This window comes from Hermetia illucens, chromosome 7, assembly GCF_905115235.1.
Source record: "Hermetia illucens chromosome 7, iHerIll2.2.curated.20191125, whole genome shotgun sequence".
Classification (NCBI taxonomy): Eukaryota; Metazoa; Arthropoda; class Insecta; order Diptera; family Stratiomyidae; genus Hermetia; species Hermetia illucens.
Window position 1 is genome coordinate 8,836,811 of NC_051855.1, and position 21,593 is coordinate 8,858,403.

At 46.5% G+C, this 21,593-nt stretch overlaps 1 protein-coding gene and 1 pseudogene across 4 annotated transcripts in view; both read left to right on the plus strand.

The window, feature by feature from the left end:
- Positions 1–21,593, plus strand: part of LOC119660867 (fatty acyl-CoA reductase wat-like) — a 216,446-nt gene that overhangs the window by 29,269 nt on the left and 165,584 nt on the right. The window lies entirely within an intron of this gene.
- LOC119660856 overlaps positions 1–21,593 on the plus strand; it is a 31,582-nt pseudogene that overhangs the window by 8,251 nt on the left and 1,738 nt on the right.

Genomic DNA, 21,593 nt, shown 5'->3' on the forward strand with positions numbered 1-21,593 from the left:
TATTAAAAATCGAAAAAATCAAAAATTTGACTGACGGTTTCGTCCAGGGCAGAGGCAACTCATCAGATGCTGCCTCACCTCTGCCCTGGGAGCAGCGTCACCGAAAGTGCCAACAGGTGGAAAGACGCTCCCTTTTATCATCGCAAAAACACGAGAAGGTTGCGAGTTATATTGGACTTAAAACGCCAGTTGTTGTAGTCTAAGTTAGACTAAAGCTAGGTTGTTGTTTAGGATCTACGGGATCCTAAGTCCCCATCCACTTGATGGTGGACCGGACTAAATGAGGAGCAACTTACTCCCTCGTTTTTTAGTCCATGGATCCCTAGTTTGGAGCGTAGCGCCCCAAGCATTAAGAATCGAAAAAATCAAAAATTTGACTGACGGTTTCGTTCAGGTCAGAGGCAACTCATCAGACGCTGCCTCACCTCTGCCCTGGGAGCAGCGTGACCGAAAGTGCCAACAGGTGGAAAGACGCCTTTTATCATCGCAAAAACACGACAAGGTTATTGTTTTGTTGTGTATTGAGTGATTAGTACATTTATATAGCATGCTGGTCCCAAGACCAGATAAAGGAGGAGGGTTTGAGGCAACGTATTTTCGAGTATCCTCATTAAAAGAAGAAAAAAATTTCGAGATCAGTTAAAGAGATAAATAACATACACTTACGGTTATTCCACTATGCTAAATCCTACCTGATATTTCTTGGTGACAGGTCCCGCGACAGGCCGATCAATATCGTTAAAAACAAAGAGATCATGTTGAGTCCTAAGCCTCGGAAAAATACTGGAGCGTTCACTTTAGTTGACGTGACAAGACGAGCCCCGTTCTTGTCGAGAAACGGGCAAGGGTTCTTGACGCATGGACGGCGTTAGAATTTAGCTAATAACACCCATTTAGTTAATACAACTTTATTTTACACATTATAGCTAACACTATTATTATAAAAACGTATTGGGATCGATTTAATTAATTTAATTTAATTCGAGTTAATTTTTCTAAATAATTAAAATTACAACTTCCATCTCCCTTAAAATTCTCGATCCTAGATACATAAATCTTTTTTCGTAATCTCCTTCTCTCTATGACGGCTGACGGAAGACTCCTTTTTTTTCTTGTCATTCCGCCGCCTACTAATGGCACTCTTCCACCGCCTGCTCTTCACTCCTGCGGCGAGTTCTAAAAATGTGTGGAGAGTGCCAGTGGCGTCATCTGACTGCTCACATTCGCAGCATTCGAATGCCGCGAATACTGCCGCGCCACATCACTCCGCCCCCAGACGAAACCGAGGGGTTTCAGTGACTGAACCCGGAACTGCGTTCCCCGTCAGTCACCGAAGCAAACGCGCCATTGCTTTGGGGCGCACACGGGCTTCAGCTTGGACAGGGAGGCCGCCTTTTCGTGTCCACCGATCTCGAGCTGGACGAAATGCTCTCCCCGCTCGAGAACGCGGTACGGGCGTTCATAAGGACCAGGACGTGCGTACACGTGTCCATTTCCCTGGGCGCACAGACAGGTGCGGACTAGTGTTGGGTGGGTGGTGTGGCCTTGATGCGTCGGAGACTGTCTCTCAGTAGACGCGCCAACCCCGACTCTGTGAGACCCGATCTCTTGTTGAAGACCGGATCAGTTGGGAGTCTCGGGTTCTCCCCGTGTACCAGCTCCGCGAGACTGGCGGCAAATTCCTCTCGGCGGGTTGTACGTAGGCCGAGTAGGCCGAGAGGCAAGACTTGGGTCCAGGACGGATCGTCGCGTGCCATAATGGCGGCTTTCAGCGCCCGGTGCCAAGGTTCTAGCATCCCATTGGATTGCGGGTGTTATGCAGTAGTCCGCTGGCGTTTAAACCCCAGGAGTTCGCCTAACTCCGAGAAAAGGGCGGACTCAAATTGCATTCCCTGGTCAGTGATGACCACTGCAGGGACGCCAAAGCAAGGTATCCACTCTCGACAGAGGGCTTCGGCACAAGATTGCGTCGTAATGTCTTTCAAAGGTATTGCCTCAGGCCACCGCGTAAACCTGTCGATGATTGTGAGGCAATACTTGTAACCGTGCGAGTCTCGCAAGAGGTCCTATTATGTCGAGGTGTATCGTGTGGAACCGCTTGGTAGTGCGGGGAAATGAGCCCACTTTTTTCCTTACATGTCTGGTGACTTTACACTTTTGGCGTGCGATGCACTCCCTGTTCATGGAGGGGCAGAAGTATTTCTCGGTGACTAACCGATTTGTTGACTTGATGCCTGGATGCGCTAAGTCGTGAACCGCGTGGAACAGTTCCTTGCGAAAGGTGGCCGGAATGTATGGCCGAGGTCCCTTTTCCGAGTCTTCGCAGCAGAGAGAGAGGTTCGAGCCGAAGAAGGGCAACTCCTGTATTTGGGGTTGGATTTGAGGTTCTGAAGTACTTCGTCATCCTCCTGCGCCTTGGCAACAGCCGATAAGTCGAGTGAGGCGGGGATGTTAACCTCGGAGACACGAGACAAAGCGTGAACAACTATACTGCCCTTGCCGGACACGTGCTGAATGTCTGACGTAAACTGGCGCTTTGTCGGGCTTTTGTTTCAGAGCATTTGCGAGAGGCTTATAGTCCGTGAACATTGTGAACGGCCTGGCTTTTAGGGAGAAGCGGAAGTATTTGATGCTCAAGTACGCGGTGAGAAGATTACGATCGTAGGTACTGTAGTTCCGTTGAGCGGAGTTCAACTACGTAGAGAAGAAACTCAACAGCTGCCATTCATGATTCACCTTTTGGTGTCAGAGGCATCAACAAAAACGGCTAGGGATGCATCTTGCAGAGGAAATGCCAAGAGTGTAGCATCAGCCAGTGGCTGTCGGGATTTATCGAACGCGCGGGCAGCCTCTTCAGACCACACGATCTCTCGTGTGTCCTTAGTTTTGGGGCCAAACAAATACGCGTTCTAAACAGACTGGGCACTCTTCCACCGCCTGCTCTCCACTCCTGTGGCGAATTCTAAAAATGTGTGGAGAGCGCCGGTGGCATCATCGAATGCCGCGAACCCTGCCGCGCCACAAGAACGTAAGTAAATTAGTCCGAGCAACTCAAATACGTGTCTGCACGCTAAATATTGGCGCCCTCACTGGAAAGACTGAGAAACTCCCAAAAATCCTTTGAAAAAGGCGCATTGATATTTACGCTCTACAAGAAATCCGATGGTCTGGTGCCAAAAGTTGCGACATAAAACGCGAATGCGGTAAAAATGGCTATAAACTTCTCTATTTTGGTAACCCACACACTCGATACGGTGTTGGCATTGTCATCTCAGATGGTTTCCGTGATGCCATTAAAGAAATCGAATGATTTTATAAACATGATTGATTGATGAAGCTCACCATTATATCAGCTGTTCGCACTCTTCACTTTTTCATCGCGTACGCACCACATGCAGGTCGACCTGATGTTGAGGAAAAGATGCCTTCTGGCAACTTGTTGATGCAAAAACTTGTAACGTGCCCGCGGATGACTACATCATTATTGCAAGTGACCTTAATGGCCTAGTTGGTGAAAAGGCAAATGGTAGCTGGTGACATGGGGGAAAAGTGTTTGGAGCACGCAATGAGGATGGCGAGCGTATAATCGATTTCGCGGACATCCACGACCTTCCTCTTGTGAATAGATGGTTCATCAAACGATTATCTTTTCTTCCTACATTTTATAGTGGGGAAAGTAAAACGCGAATAGACTGTGTATATTCTCATAAGACGCCGACATTTTACCATCGTCATTGACTGGAAAACAATTCCCTATGACACCATCGCACCTGAACATCTACCGTTGACTGCGGTCCTGAGAATTACACCACCGATCAAAACTACGTGAGGAACGCACTGGAACTCTGTATATTAAATAGTGGCGATTTCGTGAGAAAAAAGAAGAAATTATCTCACTTGCACGATTATCAACCATGACGAATGTAGAAAAATAGTGAAAACAAGTTAAAGATATGATCTACAAAGCGGCCTATGCAACCCTTGTGGTGACAAAGCCATCATCAACCGAGATACCTAGCTTTTTGAATCACGATGTTGAAATGAAGATCCGCGGAAGGAAATGCCTCCCCCCGAGGTTCTCAACGATAAAATGCTGGCTAATTAGCAAATTTATAAGAATGCCAACCGGGAAGCAAAGAAAGCGGACGCTGTCCCCCGCGCGGTCCACTACAAAACTAACCTGGACACTGGGGATGGCGAGAGAGATCTGTATCGACACAGAATATCGAACACTTGTACTGCGTTAATGATAAAAACGGTATTTCACTTACTGACCAATGAACCGCGACGCATAGATGGCGAGTAGATTTCAACAGAAGCATTGCTGACATTTGGAGCAATTCTCTCTCTGTCAGCGCCACTGAAGCAATAAAATTAATGAAGCTGGGGAAAGCAACAGGACATGACGATATCGCGTCTGAGCTCTGGAAAGCGAAGATCTCAGACCCAAAACTGTGGCCCAGAAAGTCCTTCAATGGGATTATTGAGGAAGGTTGGACACCATCTGACTGGCAAGAAAGTACCACAGTTGCAATATGGAAAAAGAAAAGAAAGAAAAGCAGTTTAGCAGAATGTTCAAATTACGGTCCGATCCACTTTTTGTCCCATACCATGATGTGTTTTGAACGCATTCTTAACAACCGTATTCGCGAAATCGTTCGAATAACTGTGAATCAAGCTGGATTTATTAAGAACGCGGTTACTCATGGAGAAACACCGTGATAAACATCGCCTCTTTATACTGCATTTCTGGATATGGAGAAAGCGTTTGCAGGGTCGGGATTCTGTTTTTAGTCAAGGTTTTTTCTCCAGCGCATCTCCATCCACTTACCCGTCGCATTAATATGAATAGTCACTTTTAGGCTTGTTCGATAGTGCATCTGGTAACGCCTGCCGCAGAATCATCCGCGTGATCGATTCCTGACAACTTTTCTGACATGTTGAGTTTTATTAAGTTATCGTAGGAAGCAGTTCAAAAGTCCAGTCTTAGAATAGATCCCGGTGCTACTCCCGCTGTATTCCCCATCCCCCTCCATAACATCGGCAACAGTCGATCTTCCTATCCTAAAGGCAGTTCGGCGAGGGGATAGGTCCCCGGCAGCCCGTATCGGTTCAATTGGTCTACTACTGACGAGTTTTTCGAGAAATTTCTCGGTCCTGCTAAGTATACTAGCGCTCGATATGCAGACACTTTGCTGATCAGTGGAAACCTTGCCGCCTTCCAGCGGCAATGCTCCCTTTCTGGCAAGCATTGAACGCGGGGAGCATCAAGTTTGGCCGTTGGTGGAGCACCAGTTTGCAAACTTCCGTCGGGATACCATCAGGATCTGTCGCTTTCTTATTTTTCATAGTGACAACTGCCTTTTCGAGCTCTTTCATGATTAATTTCCGTCGTGCACCAATGCATAGAAGGTTTGTCAGGGCTGGATGTTCTTCGGGGCATGAAACTCCGCAGGCTGTGTCAGCTGCACCGCGACAACCCCCTGACGCTTCCTTCAACGCGCAAGGGGAGCGCTGGGATCTATACGCCGACAAATAGCGTCAACTACCTCGAACGCGATGTATTGTTGGTCATTTGCTGAGAAGTCTTCCATGCTAATAATTGCGACGCAGAGGTTTCATCAGAGATGCTTCTTTCGCGTTTGTAATTACGGGCCCGGTTTGCTTCGCCATTTGTAGAATCCCTTCGCCTTTGAAGTCTTCAGTTCAATTCTACTTGCCTCTCTTATCAAGTCCAGAGGCATTTAGCCAAGTTCCAAGACCCAGACAGATGTCATTAGCCTAGTCCAGGTGTTTGGGGGAAGATGTCATCGTCCATCGAACTCCTTCACATCCTTCGAACAAGGCAGCATGAAGAACATCACCGATAAGAAGAAGAAATAATATCGATAACACATGCAACCCTGGCGGACTCCGCTTTGCACCTTAAAATCCTTCGAGATTTTATATCGGTGCTGCTCTGATGTGTGTATGGTGGGGGAGAAGCTACAGCTTCTGAGCACTCAGGCCGTGTTGGCCCATTGTACTCGACGCTGCTCTGATAATGGTTACTTATTGCGCTGAAATCTCCTTCCTACGCAGAGTACTCCAGATACACTCCTTGTCGATCAACCTTGATGTGTTCCAGCTTTATTTTCGCGATGATCTTTGCAACGGCTGGCAGCACGCAGATATCCCTCCAATCGTCACACTCAAACCGAGTCCCCTTCTTTTGAATCTTGACGATCATCCCCTTCTACCACTCGCTGAGAAAGGTCTCGGATTCTCAAGATTACTACTACTAGTGGAAGGAGCAGATCAGCAGTAACTGTAGGTGCAGCGATAAATAAGTCTGTGGGGAGACCGTCAAGCCCAGCGGCTTTATTCCGTTTGATTGGATGGATCGCCGAAGTGATTTCTCTTCTGCTTGGAGGGACAGACAATATCCGCATGTTACAGTGACTAGCCATTCCATCGACCAGAGAAGGAACTTCATCGCATGTAATACGGTTACGGATCGAATCGTGGGAAAGTGTTCTTTCCATCTCTTCAATTGTTCATCATCGTGGATGAGAAATCGACCGTTAACGTCTTTCCCAGGACCACCGAAAGATTTGCGGCTACATGCATGCTCTTTCGTAATGTGGATTATATTCCTGAAATTATTGCGCAACTAAATAGCAAGTTTTCTCTTGTCACAGCGTACACTAGGCTGAGTTTCTTGGGATTTCGCTCGCATCACGCTCGCCATCACTCGCAACGATCAGTAGAGCCTTCAACCCCTTCCATTCAGCGATCCGTTTCCACGATTCTGCAGTCAGCCAGATCTTATGACGCCCCTTCGAGACGTGGCCGACGACCTGTGTAGCACCCGAGAAAAAAGCACTCTTGATGGTGGCCTAATGCTCTTTAGTATTTTCAGCCGGGTTACTCAGTGTATTTGCTGTTCAATTAGCAAGATTGCTCTCCCACTGTCGAGCGACAGCTAGGTCATACAAACCGTTGATGTTAACGCGTGGACGGACGGAATACGCAAGCGAACGTAAGTGACCATCGGATGGTGATCCCTTTCGAGGCTGATGTCAGCGATTCTCTTGTTACGCACATCCAGCAGACAACTCCTAAATCTACTACTGATCACGAACTGTTCAATCTAATTGCTCGTACGGTGTCTATAGGTTGAAACCCAACTGACCTTATGGCAGTCTCTGTGCTCGTAAAATGCACCACCAATGACCAGGAGGGGGAAGTTGCAGAAATCCATGAATCGCCCACAATTACCGTTGCAGCTGGCAATACCATATTTCCCCATCACATGTCCGACCAAGATGTTGTCAAATTCTACCTTGGCATTAAGATCACCCATCACGATCATAATGTCACCGTTAGAAAGCCTCCTCTGGAATGCGTTTAATTGCTCGTAGAAAGCATCCTTCTCCACTCCGTTGGTCAGTTAACCCGTTGGGGAGTTCCGTCCCCACGTACTCGAGGAGGGTGATCAGACCCGAGTCTGCAAGGAACTCATCTGAAGTGGCTCTGCCACGAAGCCTCACCGGAGGTTATCTGGTACCGTGGGAACCGGGATGGCCCTCTGAGAGCATATGCTCCAGGAGAATTATTGGAGGATGTGTTCTCGGCCCGGTTATTTGCGGTTGGCTCCCTAGTGGGAGTTTCATGGTGGTGGTGGCTATGCCTACATCGCGGGCAGAGCTCCTCGGAGCTCAAGCGTGGATTTGCGCTGTACAACTCGGGCGCCGTAACCCTTAGTTGCGGCAGAGGTGTTAGATAGGCCTCGCATCCACTGGTATGAATGCTGAGCCTGCACTCAGTATAAACCAGGACCGCTGTGCTTGCATGGCGGGGCTCTGATTGTGGTCACAAAATCAATCCGCGTCCGAAGAGGAACGTGGGATTAAGCCTTCACGGCAGGTACTCACGTTAAACCCCCAGGGCTTTCCACTCCGAGCATTGTACAATTGTGATCCTCGTTAATCTGCGCCGGAATCTTGCAGTTAGAATTCTGTCAGAAGCCGGCTCCCAGGTCAAGAAAGCGTAACTGTCAGAAACCGGATTAGCGTCTGTTAACACTTTCAGCTTTTCAGAAAACATAACAAATTGCGCAATGTCTAGATTATATCCCACTCAAGTTCACCTCAGTTCAGACGATCATTACCGTTATCGAGAAGCGTGTGCATATTGTAGAAACCAATCATAGTTTATTTTCGATAGCCAAAGGTCGCTGCTGTGAGGTCAGTCCCCCCTTGATCGCGTTCCACAACCAACGCTTATTAGTTGCCTTCGGGTCTAATTCCTTCTAAGTCCTGAAGACACTTTTGCTCCATTGCATTTGAGCTTGTTCTTATAGCAAATCTCTCTGAGATATTCCACAAATGTGTTGTGTTCCACAAATGTGTTGTGTGTCTAGTTGACGGCCTAGCTTGACGTTGGGCACACGGTTTTGTCACAGCGAGGCGTGTTGTTTCACTTTGTTCTTCTCCGTTTTTTTGAGCCTTGGAAACTACGTGGGTAAAGTCTGGGATCAGGGCCTTGAAGTGTGTTGGAGCACTTCATTCAAGACCGTAACGGTACCCTCAGGATTACAGTACCCTGTAGGAGGCAATGTAGTCAGCATTACGCTCGCCCGAGATTATTACCCTGATTTGACTCAGGTACTCATTCACAGCTGAGTCGATTGGTATCCGACATCAAATCACGATACAAATCAAACTGAACCGCGACCTTACGTACGACAGCCGTGCGCTTTAACCACTCAACTATCCTAACACACAATGTGATGGTAAGACGTAAGTGGCAGTGGATAAGTCAGACATTAAGGAGGGACGACAATCGCATTGTAGGCTACGTCATTCAATGGAATCCACTCTTCCAAGATGGCAGGTGATTGGGTCGCTCCAAGGGTGCTTGGCGCAAAACAGTACAGAAGGAGTGCGAACGTATCAGGAAATGATAGTGGGAGCTGAAGGGCATTTCAGATAACGTGGAAGGTAGGTGTGGCTGACGAGCTATACCCCACCAAGGGGTAAACGGCAACTATGTCTCTACAACTTTCGATTGCGTTGATTAGCTTCGGCTCGTATGATCCGATTTTATGGTTTCTCTCTACTGTCGTAGTCTCCATCCTTCGCCTCGTCTTGTCAGTCCTTATTTAATGGCCCCTGTCTTCTATACTAGAACGATTTAAAACTAGTTTCTGTTGTCAACTTACCTGTTGAACAAAGGTCACTCCAATCAAACCTGGAGAAACTATGTACATCTATCGTGCGCTAGGATTAGATTGGCACTTTGCTTACATTCAAATGGTATTGGTATTTACTTGAATTTGCCATTCAAATCAGGGAATTCTTTTCACTAACGGGAGGGGAGAAGAGGAAGAGAACTGTCAGTTCCAGGAACCCTCTGCCATCCGGCTCCTCCGCCGGTCGAGTTCTATCTTCTTAGCATTGCCAACTCAGAGGGCTGTCATTAAAGAAGTCAAATGATTTGATGATCGGCTGATGAAGCTCACCATTATATCAGCTGATCGCACTATTCACTTCTTCACCGCGTACGCACCACAGACAGGTTGACCTGATGCAGAGAAAGATGCCTTCTGGCAACTTCTCGATGAAAAGACTAGTCATATGCCTGCTGACGCCTATAGTATTATTGCAGGCGATCTTAATGGTCATGTGGGTGAAAAGGCGACGGTAATAGGTCCTATGGGGGAAAGGGGTTCGGAGCGCGCAATGAGGGTGGCAAGCGTATAATCGATTTTGCGGACACCCATGACCTTGTACTTATGAATACATGGCTCAGCAAACGATTGTCTCATCTTCCTACATTTTATAGTGGGAACAGTAAAACGTAAATGGTTTATATTCTCTTAAGACGCCGACATTTTACTACCGTCACTGATTGCAAAGTCGTTCTCTATGAGACCATCGCACCTCAACATCGGCCGTTGATTGCCGTCCTGCGAATTAAGCCACCGATAAAACAGCGTCAGGAACGGCCCGCCGCGCATTAAATGGTGGCGATTTGGGGAGAAGAAAGAAGAAACGATCTCACTCATACGATTGCCGACCATTACGAATGTGGAAGAACCGTGAAACCAAATGAAAGACACGATTCATAAAGCGGCCTGTGTCCTCGGGGTCACCAAGCCGGATAAGCGGTACATCAACCGAGATACTTGGCTTTGGAATGATGATGTTGGAAAGAAGGTCCGTGAAAAGAAACGCCTCTATCACAAATTTCTCGACGATAAAACGACTGCTAATTGGCAAATTTATAAGAATTCCAACCGGGAAGGAAAGAAAGCGGTCGCTGTCACTCGAGTAAACCATTACAAAAATTTTTACGATAAACTGGACACTCGGGATGGCGAGAGAGATCTGTATCGACTTGCTAAAAGCCGTAACGAATGTACACAGGATATCGAACACTTGTGTTGCGTTAATGACAAGAACGGTACTTTGCTTACCAATCGTCGAGCTGCAACAGATAGGTGGTGAGAATACTTCGAGCAGATTTCAACTGAAGAATTTGCTCATCCTCCACTTCTACAATCATTGCCGACATTTGGACCAGTTCCGCCTGCCAGCGCTTGGTGCTCAGAGGTGGTGGTGAGCAAGATGGGGCGGCAACCCTGTCTGCCAAACCAACACTAAGTGGTCGAGGAGAACCTCCATAGTGGTGGCACCGGGAGACGTTGTACTCACTTTGGTTTGCGGCCGTGATGCAGTAGGCGAATGCTCCAAAGGCCTAATTAGGGCGATCAGACCCGAGTCTGCACGGGGACTCATGTGAAGTGGCAAATTGGTCACGAAACCTTACCAGAGGTATACTGGTACCATGGGAACCGGGATAGCCCCTGGACTCTCATACTTCGGGTGAACTCCCGTTGTATGTGAGTACAGCTCGGTTATTTGCGGTAGGCCCCCCTAGTGGGAGTTTCATGGTGGTTATGGTTATGCTCAAGCGAGAAGAGACCTTCGGGCTTCGGCGTGGTGTTGCGTTTCAACACGGGTGCCGTACTCCATAGTTCGATAGAGATTTAGGTAATTCTTGCATCCACCACTATGAATGCTAAGCCATGCACTTGGTATAGACTGGTACCGTTGTTGCTTGTCTCAGCGGGGCTTTGATTGTGGTCACAAAATCAATCCTTGTCTTAAGAGGACCGTGGGATTAAGTCGCAAGACAGGTACCTACGTTAAACACGCAATGGGTTAACTGTCAGCAACTGAAGTCGAGGAGGCAATAAAACGAATGAAATCGGGGAAAGCCACAGGACCTGACGACATCGCATCTGAGCTCTGGAAAGCGAAGACCTGGGACCCAATACTGTAACTCAGTGAATTCTTTAATCGGTTTATTCAGGAAGGAAGGACACCATCTAACTGGGAAGAAAGTACCACTGTTCCAATATGGAAAAAGAAAGGTAGTCCAGCAGAATGTTCAAATTACCGTCCGAACCGGTTACTTTCCCATACCAGATTTTTAGTCGTTGAAATGACCGTGACTCAAGTCGGATTTGTCAAAAACTGCGGAACTGCTGACACAATACACGCTGCGCGGTTATTCATGGAGAAACACCGTGAGAAGCATAGGCCTCTTTACATTGCCTTTCTGCATCTAGAGAAAGCGTTCGACCGTGTGCCATACGAACTCATCTGATATGCTTTACGACAACACTTAGTACCAGAAGAACTCGTGCGCTGGGTTCAATTGCTCTACCACGATCCGAAAAGTAAAGTTCGAAGTATGGCGGGTGTATCAAAACCGCTTCGTGTCTCTGTTGGTGTTCATCAAGGAAGCGCCCTCTCACCACTCCTCTTTGTTCTTGTTATGGACACCGTCACACGAGATATCCAACGTCCAGCGCCCTACACACTGCTTTACTTGCTTTTACTTGTCCAAAAATGGAATGATTGCCTTATGCAACACGGTCTCAGATTGAATCTAAGCAAAACTGAATTTTTGACGACCGATCCCCATGAAACAGGCACAATCACTGCCAGCGGCAGTGATCCGCCCGGAACTGAGCGATTTAAATACCTCGGGTCAACGCTATCACCCAATGAAGAACTGCGTTATGAAATTGCTTCACGCATTAACGCAACCTGGATGAAGTGGCGTTCCACAACTGGTGTTCTTTGTGATCGACGTATCAAGGAACGTCTCAAATCTAAAATTTACCGCAATGCTGTCCGTCCTATCGCTCTCTATGGTTCTGGGTGTTGGCCAACTATAAAAGACAATGAACGGCGTCTTACGGTAATGGAAACGAAGATGTTACGTTGGACTAGTGGCGTGACACCTTTAAATCACATCCGAAATGAGGATATCCGCTATCGTTATGGAGTTGCACCGATCGTGGAAAAGTTGCGAGAGAGGCGTCTTCGATGGTATGGTCACGGAATTCGTGCTAACGAGAATTCACTTGCCAAGATTGGTCTGAACATCGAAGTCGATGGTAAACGACCAAAAGGCAGGCCTAAATACCGATGGCTTGATACGCTGGATGGGGATTTAAAAGCCTCGAGATTACACCCAGATTAGGCATTCGATAGAGCCAAGTGGCGAAACCCAAGTGGCCGACCCCGCTTGTAAACGGGACAAAGGCTGAAGAAAAAGAAGAATGTCAGCGGAGTCATTCGGAAATTATAGTGGTACAGTGGACACGTGATAAATCATATGCTAGATTTATGTCGATCGCCGTATTAGCTCGTATTTATCGGTCCGAATGACTTTCGAATGACTTCGTTAAAAGAACAAGAATTGAAACCAAGGCCGTACATGTGTTTCTTCAAGAAACCTAAGGTTTATGGACTGGGTATAGCAGATTAATGGTCACTTAAGGTTTTATGACTAAAAATCGCATTCTACTTTTTAAATGCGTTTTTCTCGAAGCTGCATATTGAAAATCGGCTGCCACCATCCCCCAAAATTTATCCAACGAAATTCTTTGATATTTTCAGGACTTATTCAGAACATATTTCTACGATCCGCAAACTAGGATAATTGTAATTCATTCAGTAATTTTTGTTTTATTCATTGAAAAGGCCGTAAAAAAACATCAAAATTCAAAAAGAAAAGTTCAACACCGCACCAAATATTTATTTTTTGATATTTTTTAAAAATCCTAGTTTGCGGACTGTAGTTAAGTCTGTACGTTAAAATGACATTTATGTTTTTTCTCTAAGATGATCGCAGCGCCCTCTAGCGTGGTGGTAGAAACGCACCTTTTTTTGGGAGATGGGTGTATAAATTGCTCTGTATTTCAATAACAAACCATGTGACCGGGCTGGAAAAATTACTATGCACGCTCAAGATATTAGTAAATCTATGGTGAAAAAATCGTATTTGTATCTTTCTCCTGTTTTTCACAAAAAATTTCTAAAAAAAAGCCAAAAAAACGGCCTTCACACGGGATGACCCCCTTAACTTTATCATATAATTGTCAATTTTGACAGTTTTGTAGGCTATTCTATAGAGCATGTCATAATAGGACAAAATTGTCACTTTTGTGCAAATTCCTTGTATTCTAAGACTTTCAATGTGGGTATCATACTAAAGTGAATGGTTTGACAAACTAAATGCATACACATAACGAGTTAGGTATAAATGGAATAAATGCCCACTTAAATGTAATTATATTTACAATTTACAAACCCTTTCATTCCTGAAGCGCTTAGCTTCCGGTTTCCCGACTTGTTTGAGTTTACAGTGTATTATTATTACGATTTTTTAGCATTGTTCGAATTTCAATTGTGCATAGTTTCTTTTTTTCGCCCTCAGCAAGGGTTTTATTTTATTCAACTCCTTTTACCCCCCTTCTGAACACTTCTGTATTTCGTACGACCATGTCCGGATTTCACTTTTGCTCATAGTATGCATATATGCCCTACACACCGGAACAAAAGCAACAATAATGGTCTATGTTTTGTATGTTTTCAATTTGTTTTGCTAAGGGAGTTTCCAGCTGACTTTGCAAACGACAATATGCCATGTATGCTGACTACGCAGTAACCACCGCCTTCTTATATCACGCGTTTTCCAAATGAGGAACAAATAAAATTAAAAAAAGGGGAAAATCCAGCAAAGTTTACTTAAAAAATATTGAATGTAAATGATGGCTATTTTTCGTGTGGAGAGGTCGCCTATGGAATGTATGTACAATAAACGTGTGTACAGCTCCAAGTTGAGATTGTTGAATTTATATTTGCACTTTAGGAAAGTTGTTTTTTATTTTTGGATGACGTTATATATTGTGTCTTGCGGACGATACGATAATTTTGCTGGTTATGAATGTTTATTGGATCAAGGTTTCGTGGTAAATTTCATATCAAAACTTCTCTGAAAAAACGTTGAGGTCAACTAATATTCACTCCAAATACCTATACGGAGAGAATATCGGTAATTCAAAACGAATATTACGACTAAGACCCTAATTAGCAACAAAATCTAGTAATTACAAGTGTTGCGATTTTAAATGAACAAAGAAACAACAATAACCCTCTATGGTTGTTCCCTACCGTAATATATTCCAGAAACCTGGACACTTCAAGTTATCATTTTATATCATCATCATCATCAACGGCCCAACAACCGGTATCCTGTCTAGCCCTGCCTTAATAAGGAACTTCAGACATCCCGGTTTTGCGCCGAGGTCCAGCAATTCGATATCCCTAGAAGCTGTCTGGCGTCCTGACCTACGCCATCGCTCCATCTCAGGCAGGGTCTGCCTCGTCTTCTTTTTCTACCATAGATGTTGCCCTTATAGACTTTTCAGGTGGGATCATCCACAACTGGACGGTCATGGTATCGCTCATAGATTTCGTCGTTATCTAGGCTATGGAATCGTCCATCCCCATGTAGGAAGCCAAAAATTCTTCGGAGGATTCTTCTCTCGAACGCGGCCAAGAGTTCGCAATTTTTCTTGCTAACAACCCAAGTCTCCGAGGAGTATATGGGGACTGGCAAGATCATTGTCTTCTACAGTAAGAGCTTTGACCCTATGGTGAGACGTTTCGAGCGGAAGAGCTTTGGAAGCTGAAATAGGCTCTGTCGTAGCTGTTATCGGTTATGATTTTCGACCCTAGATAGGAGAAATTGTCAACGGTCTCCAAGTTGTATTCTCCTATCCTTATTCTTCCTGTTTGATCAGTGCGATTTGATGTTGTTGGCTGGTTCGTTTTCAGTGCTGAAGTTCCCACCATATATTTTGTCTTGCCTTCATTGATGTCCAGCCCAAGATCTCGCCTCAATGGCCGCCGGCTCGATCTGGATGAAGGCAGTTTGTACGTCGCGGGTGGTTCTTCCCATGATGTCGATATCGTTAGCATAGGCCAGTAGTTGGGTGAACTTAAAGAAGATCGTACCTCTTGCATTTACCTCAGCATCACGGATCACTTTCTCGAGGGCCAGGTTAAAGAGGACGCATTATAGGGCATCCCCTTGTCGTAGACCGTTGTTGATGTCGAATGGTCTTGAGAGTGATCCTGCTGTTTTTATCTGGCCTCGTACATTGGTCAGCGTCAGCCTAGTCAGTCTTATTAATTTCGTCGGGATACCGAATTCTCTCATGGCCGTGTACAGTTTTACCCTGGCTATGGTATCATAGGCGGCTTTAAAGTCGATGAATAGATGATGCAACTGATGTCCATATTCTAACAGTTTTTCCATCGCTTGCCGCAGAGAGAAAATCTGATCTGTTGCTGATTTGCCTGGAGTGAAGCCTCTTTGGTACGGGCCAATGATGTTCTGGGCGTATGGGTCTATCCGACCTAGCAAGATAGCGGAGAATATCTTATAGATGGTACTCAGGAACGTGATACCTCTATAATTGCTGCACTGTGTGATATCTCCCTTTTTATGTATGAGACAGATAATACCTCGTTGCCAATCGTCAGGCATTGATTCGCTGTCCCATACCTTGAGCACAAGTTGATGAACCACTTGGTATAACTGGTCGCCTCCATATTTAACTAATTCGGCTGTAATTCCATCGGCTCCTGGCGACTTATGATTTTTTAGCCGATGAATTGCACGGACTGTTTCTCCTAAACTTGGTGGTGGCAGTATTGGTCCGTCGTCTTCAGTTGGCGGGACCTCCAACTCGCCGATATTCTGGTTGTTCAGTAGCTCATCAAAGTACTCAACCCATCGTTCGAATATGCCCATTCTGTCGGAAATCAGATTTCCCTCTTTGTCTCGGCAGGATAAACATTGAGGTGCATAAGGCTTCATCCTGCTGACTTGTTGGTAAAATTTCCGCGCCTGGTGCGGTTGCTCCCTGTACTTTTCGAGTTCACAGACTTGTTGGTTCTCCCAGGCTTCCTTTTTCCGTCTGTGAAGTCGCTTCTCCGCTCGACGGAGTTCGTGTTAAGTCCCTGCGCGTGCCCGTGTTCCTTGAAAATGCAACATTACTCGGTATGCGGCATTCTTCCGTTCCGTTGCTAGCTTGCATTCATCGTCAATCCAGCCGTTCCGACTGCTTTTGAGGCTGGGGCCAAGTATGTTTGTGGCGGTATCCATGATAACGTTCTTCAAGTGGTTGTGAAGATCATTTGTTGATGCTTCATCTTCAGGTGCTCTGTTGACTGCGGTTATTGCGGCATCCATTTCCCTCTTACAGGTGTCGCGGAGGGCTGTATTATGGATGGCTTCAGTGTTAACCCCCACCTGATTGTCAGAGGGGATGGAGTGCCGTAATGTCGGAGCACCATGCCAACTCTCGTTGGCAGTGATCCGAGTCTATATTGCCCCCCCTATATGTTCTGACATTGATCAAGGCTGAGAGGTGGCGGCGTTCGATGAAGACGTGGTCAATTTGGTTGAAAGTGGTCCCGTCTGGAGGGGCCCACGTATGTTTTTGGATCGCTATCCGCGCAAACCAGGTACTTTCAACAATCATTTCGTGTCACCCTGCTAATTGAAAAATCCGCAGTCCGTTATCATTTGTATTTTGGTGTAAGCTGTGGGAGCCAACGTATCACCTGAATACTGGCTCCTTCCCTACTTGGCTGTTAACATCCCCAAGTATGATTTTGATATCATATCTAGAACAGGCTTCGAGTGTTCGTACTCGTAGAAGGTATCCTTCCCCGACTCTGCAATCTCCGCTGTAGGGGCGTGAACGTTAATGAGGCTTATATTTCTAAACTTGCCTCACAAGCGCAGAGCGCATAGCCGTTCGCTTATGTTTTCAAAGCCGATAACAGCAGGTTTCATTTTTTGGCTGACTAAGAAACCTACTCCGAGCACATGGTCCACTGGATGGCCACTATAATATATGGTGTAGCGACTCTTCTCCAGAAAGCCGGTCCCTGTCCAACGCAATCTCCTGTAACGCCGTTACATCAGCCTTATATTGGGGCAGGGTATCGGCTAGCTGCTCATCAGCTTCATCTCTGTACAGGGAGCGCACGTTCCATAAGAAAATGCGCAAATCGTTATTCCGTTGTCGTTGCCGGGTTCGTCGTTGTATAATCCGTCCAGTCCGAGGTTCCTGTTGTGGCTTCGTAACAAGTTGTTTTCCGTATAGGGTTGTCAGCCCTACCCAACCCCCAACCTGGAGGACCAGTTGGTACAATTTGTCCCGTTTTTAGGCGCCGAGGATTCGCCGTCATCCTTCTCCGTCTGCACTTTTTCATTAAGAAAGAACTCCCAGCGGTCACCACGTGGAGGTGGAGATAGGGTTTGGTAGTAGAGCTGTTGGTGTTGGTTCAGCAGGCGTTTCGCAGGTTTCATTCTCCATCGTGGGTACCAATCCACGTTTCGCCCTGGGACTTATACTACCCTTTGACCACAGGACGGATCGTCGCGTGCCATTGGGTATTCCCTCTGCGTTTATAGATATTCGGGCTAAATTTTCACCTAACGTTACCTATCGTTATAACGCCTGCTGCGGTACCACGCAATCGGATGCAATTCAGCTGCTGCATCAACACACGGCGACTTTGGCATCGATTCAACTTGCAGTTTCAAAATCGCCGACAATCCTGTCCCCGCAAGCTGCTGCTTTATTGAGCATCAGCGTAGTATCAGCTCCTGAGATGCCGCTGACTGGCTTTGCTTATACCTCGCCGGCGGCTGCAGCCAAAAAAACTGGCGCCATACCTAAGTCGCCCCGGTCGATTAATTCTAATTCTCTGCCTCTATCTGCCTCGCTTAATTCCAGTGTGGCCATAAAAGATGGTATCAACCCGATGACGTCCGCTAGCCTACTGAAAAATCCTCCATCCGAGGGACAAGTTCCCTACGCAACATCGGATGCGCTACGAAGTTCTGGCGTTTATCCTACAGTCGCTACATTAGCACCACCGCACGCTTCCTCCTGTGTATCATCGACGCCCGCCACCGCTGAACCGCAGGCCCTTCCGACCTTATGTCGTCCGAGCGGCCCCCAATTGAACGTCGCCTCGCCACCGGAACAGCTGTTCGTGTCAAGGCTAGCGTACTCCACTACGCCCGACGAAATTCTGGCCTATATCAAAAGCAAAAGCAACTCAACTTTGTCACCTCTTTCCTGTGTGAAGCTGACGAAGGATGGCTCTCCTGAACGAGTGATAGCTTCCTTCAAAGTGACATATCCCCATGACTTCGATGCTATCGTCCAATCCTCCTTTTGGCCACAGGGGGTCTTCGTTAAGCCTTATCAGAGGTCTAAGATTCGTGAAAATTTCCGGCTCGCCCGCCTGCCTCGCCGAACTTGAATGATTCCAATAACAATACGCTATTTTATCAAAATGTAAGGACCAAGCTGTCGGATTTCAAACTGTCTGCCTTAGCATTCCAACATCATGTCATCTGCATTTCTGAAACCTGGCTGGATGACAGGATTTTAGATTCTGAGCTCCTCGAAGGTTACTCTGTCTTTCGTTGTGACAGAGACTGCGTTGCGCTTGGCAAGACAACTGGCGGAGGTGCCCTAATAGCTGTTAAATCCCCTCTCCGTGCCGAAATCATCTTTTCCTCCTCCTCCTCCTCCTACGATTCTGTTACCATACGTGTCCTTCCGCCAAACGTATGTCCCTTTATCATATCGTGTGTATATTTTCCCTGCCTAAGCCCGCCTTCTCTGTACGAGGATTTCTTCGACAGATTATCAGAGGCCCTAACCGTTTTGTTTCCCTCACTTCCTTTCATCCTCTGTGGTGACTTTAATCTTCCTATGCTCTCCTGGCCCGTTACACTTGGCCTTCCCTCCCTCCCTAATAATTCGACCCACCCTTCCCTTCCTCTATCCACTTTCATGTACACCTGTGGGGCCCTCTAATTTAACCTTTCCAGAAACCACTTAGATCGCACTCTTGACCTTGTCCTCTCTAACCTTCCTGTACGTTATCTTTCCCAATCCCTTCATGCTCCGTCTTACGTTGCTCCTGACGCCCATCATCCTGCTCTCAAGTTCCATGTTCAGATATCCCGACTCCACTCTCCTGTCGCTCGCAAGCCTACCAAGTTCAACTTTCGTAAGGCGAACTTCGAAGGTCTCAACTCAGCCCTAGCGTCAATCAACTGGGTCCCCCTGCTCTCTCCATTTACATGTGACCAAGCACTCAACACTTTCTATACCATTTTATCTGATCTTCTTCCTTATTACGTTCCCTTCTCTCCTAAGTGCTTACGCTCTTACCCCGTCTGGTTCACCACTTAAATTCACAAAAAACTACGTCAAAAACAGACTGCGAGAAAAAAGTTCCTGTCTTCTAGAAACGTTGCTGACTTAGTTTTTTTCAAATCCCTTCGTTCCTCGGTCAAATCTTTAATACGTAAGTCCAGACACGAATATTTGTCCAGCGTGGAAGACTCACTAAAGCGCGGAAATCTGAAACCTTTCCGGTCCCACATACGCAACTCCCGCTGCCCCGCCCAGTTGTCCCCTCCGTCCATTAAATTCTCTGGCTTCTCAGCTAACTCCCCCCAACGATGTTGTGATTTACTCTGCCGCTACTTTTCGTCAGTCTATGTTCCTCCTCCTTCCTCCGAATCCCTCCCGATAGTAGATGTAGCCTGCCCCGCATCGCCTACCATTCCCCTTCTTTCTCCTATCCTTGTCGAATACCTCATTGGCGAACTTGATGCCAAGGTCGGACCTGGCTACGATGGTCTTCCAAACCTCTTTTTGATCAAAACTGATAAGTCCATCTCCCTTCCCCTATCTCTTATTTTCAACAAAAGCCTTGAAGAGAATCATTTTCCCAGCTTGTGGAAAGAGGCGATCGTTCGCTTGCCGAGAATTACCGTCCCATTTCCCTCCTCTCCTCCTGTTCCAAAATCCTGGAAAGATATGTCAGCGACTGGTTGTCTGACCACTTTGGCCAACACATAGTGAAAGAACAACACGACTTTGTTAAACGTAGGTCCACTGCCTCCAACCTGCTTGACTTTACCAACTTTGTCGTCAAATGTCTAAATTCACGGCAAGAAGTGCATACCATTTACACTGACTTCGCGAAAGCCTTCGACACTGTAAATCACAAGATACTTCTATCCAAACTCTCGTTCCTAAACGTTCCCATACCACTTGTTTTATGGCTTGCCTCTTACCTTTCCAACCGATCCTGCCGCGTCTCTTTTGACGGCTGTACTTCCCGCTCCTTCTCCTCCTCTTCTGGCGTCCCACAGGGGTCTATTCTGGGTCCTTTGCTATTTTTATTTTTTATTAACGACCTTCCTCCCCTCCTTACTTGTCCCTGTTTGCTCTATGCAGACGACCTTAAGCTATTTTCCGCTATATCGTCGCCTATGGACTGTGTTTCCCTTCAGAATAACCTGGGCACTTTGGTTCGTTAGTGCTCGACCAATGGTTTAGCGCTAAATGTCAGAAAGTGTCACTCTATGTGCTACTCCCTAAAATCCTCACCCACTTCTTTCTCCTACTTGCTTAATTGACATTCCTTATCCTGCTTAAATTCCACTCAAGACCTCGGAGTCACTTTCGACAACAAGCTCCGCTTTGACACCCATTGCATCGATGTCATCAATCGAGCAGCAAAATTGTCAGGCTTTATTCTTCGCTCCTCCTCTGATTTTGACTCCATCCAACCCTCCTTAGCTCTCTTCAATTCCCTCGTGAGGAATACCCTCGAGTATTGCTCCGTGATCTGGTCACCCACTCGTAACTGTGATTGTCTTGCCATTGACAATGTGCAACGTATATTCACCCGTTCTCTCTTCTTTAAGAAAAGCTTCCCTCGTGTGGATTACCCCTCCCGCCTCCGCTTTCTAAACCTTCCCTTCCCACAACAGCGTAGATCCTATCTGGATCTATGCACATTCTTTAAACTTTCCTCGGGCCTGATGGACTGCTCCGCCGCTGACATGATCACCTGCCGTCCTGCGTCTTATAACGCACGTAACGCAGATATTTTCAACGTGCCCTTCGCGGAGCTCGAAGTCTATTTTCATTCCCCGATTCCCAGGCTTTGCCGAAATTATAATGCAAAACAACTTGGTCCTTTTAACTTCCCTACTTTAAGTAGTTTTAAACGTACGTTAAGTTTTTTGCTTTCTCCTCCTCCTGAGGACAATAATTACTTGGAATTCTCTCTGTTTGTTGTCCGTTAATTAAATAAATAAATAATGGCGGCTTTCAGCGTCCG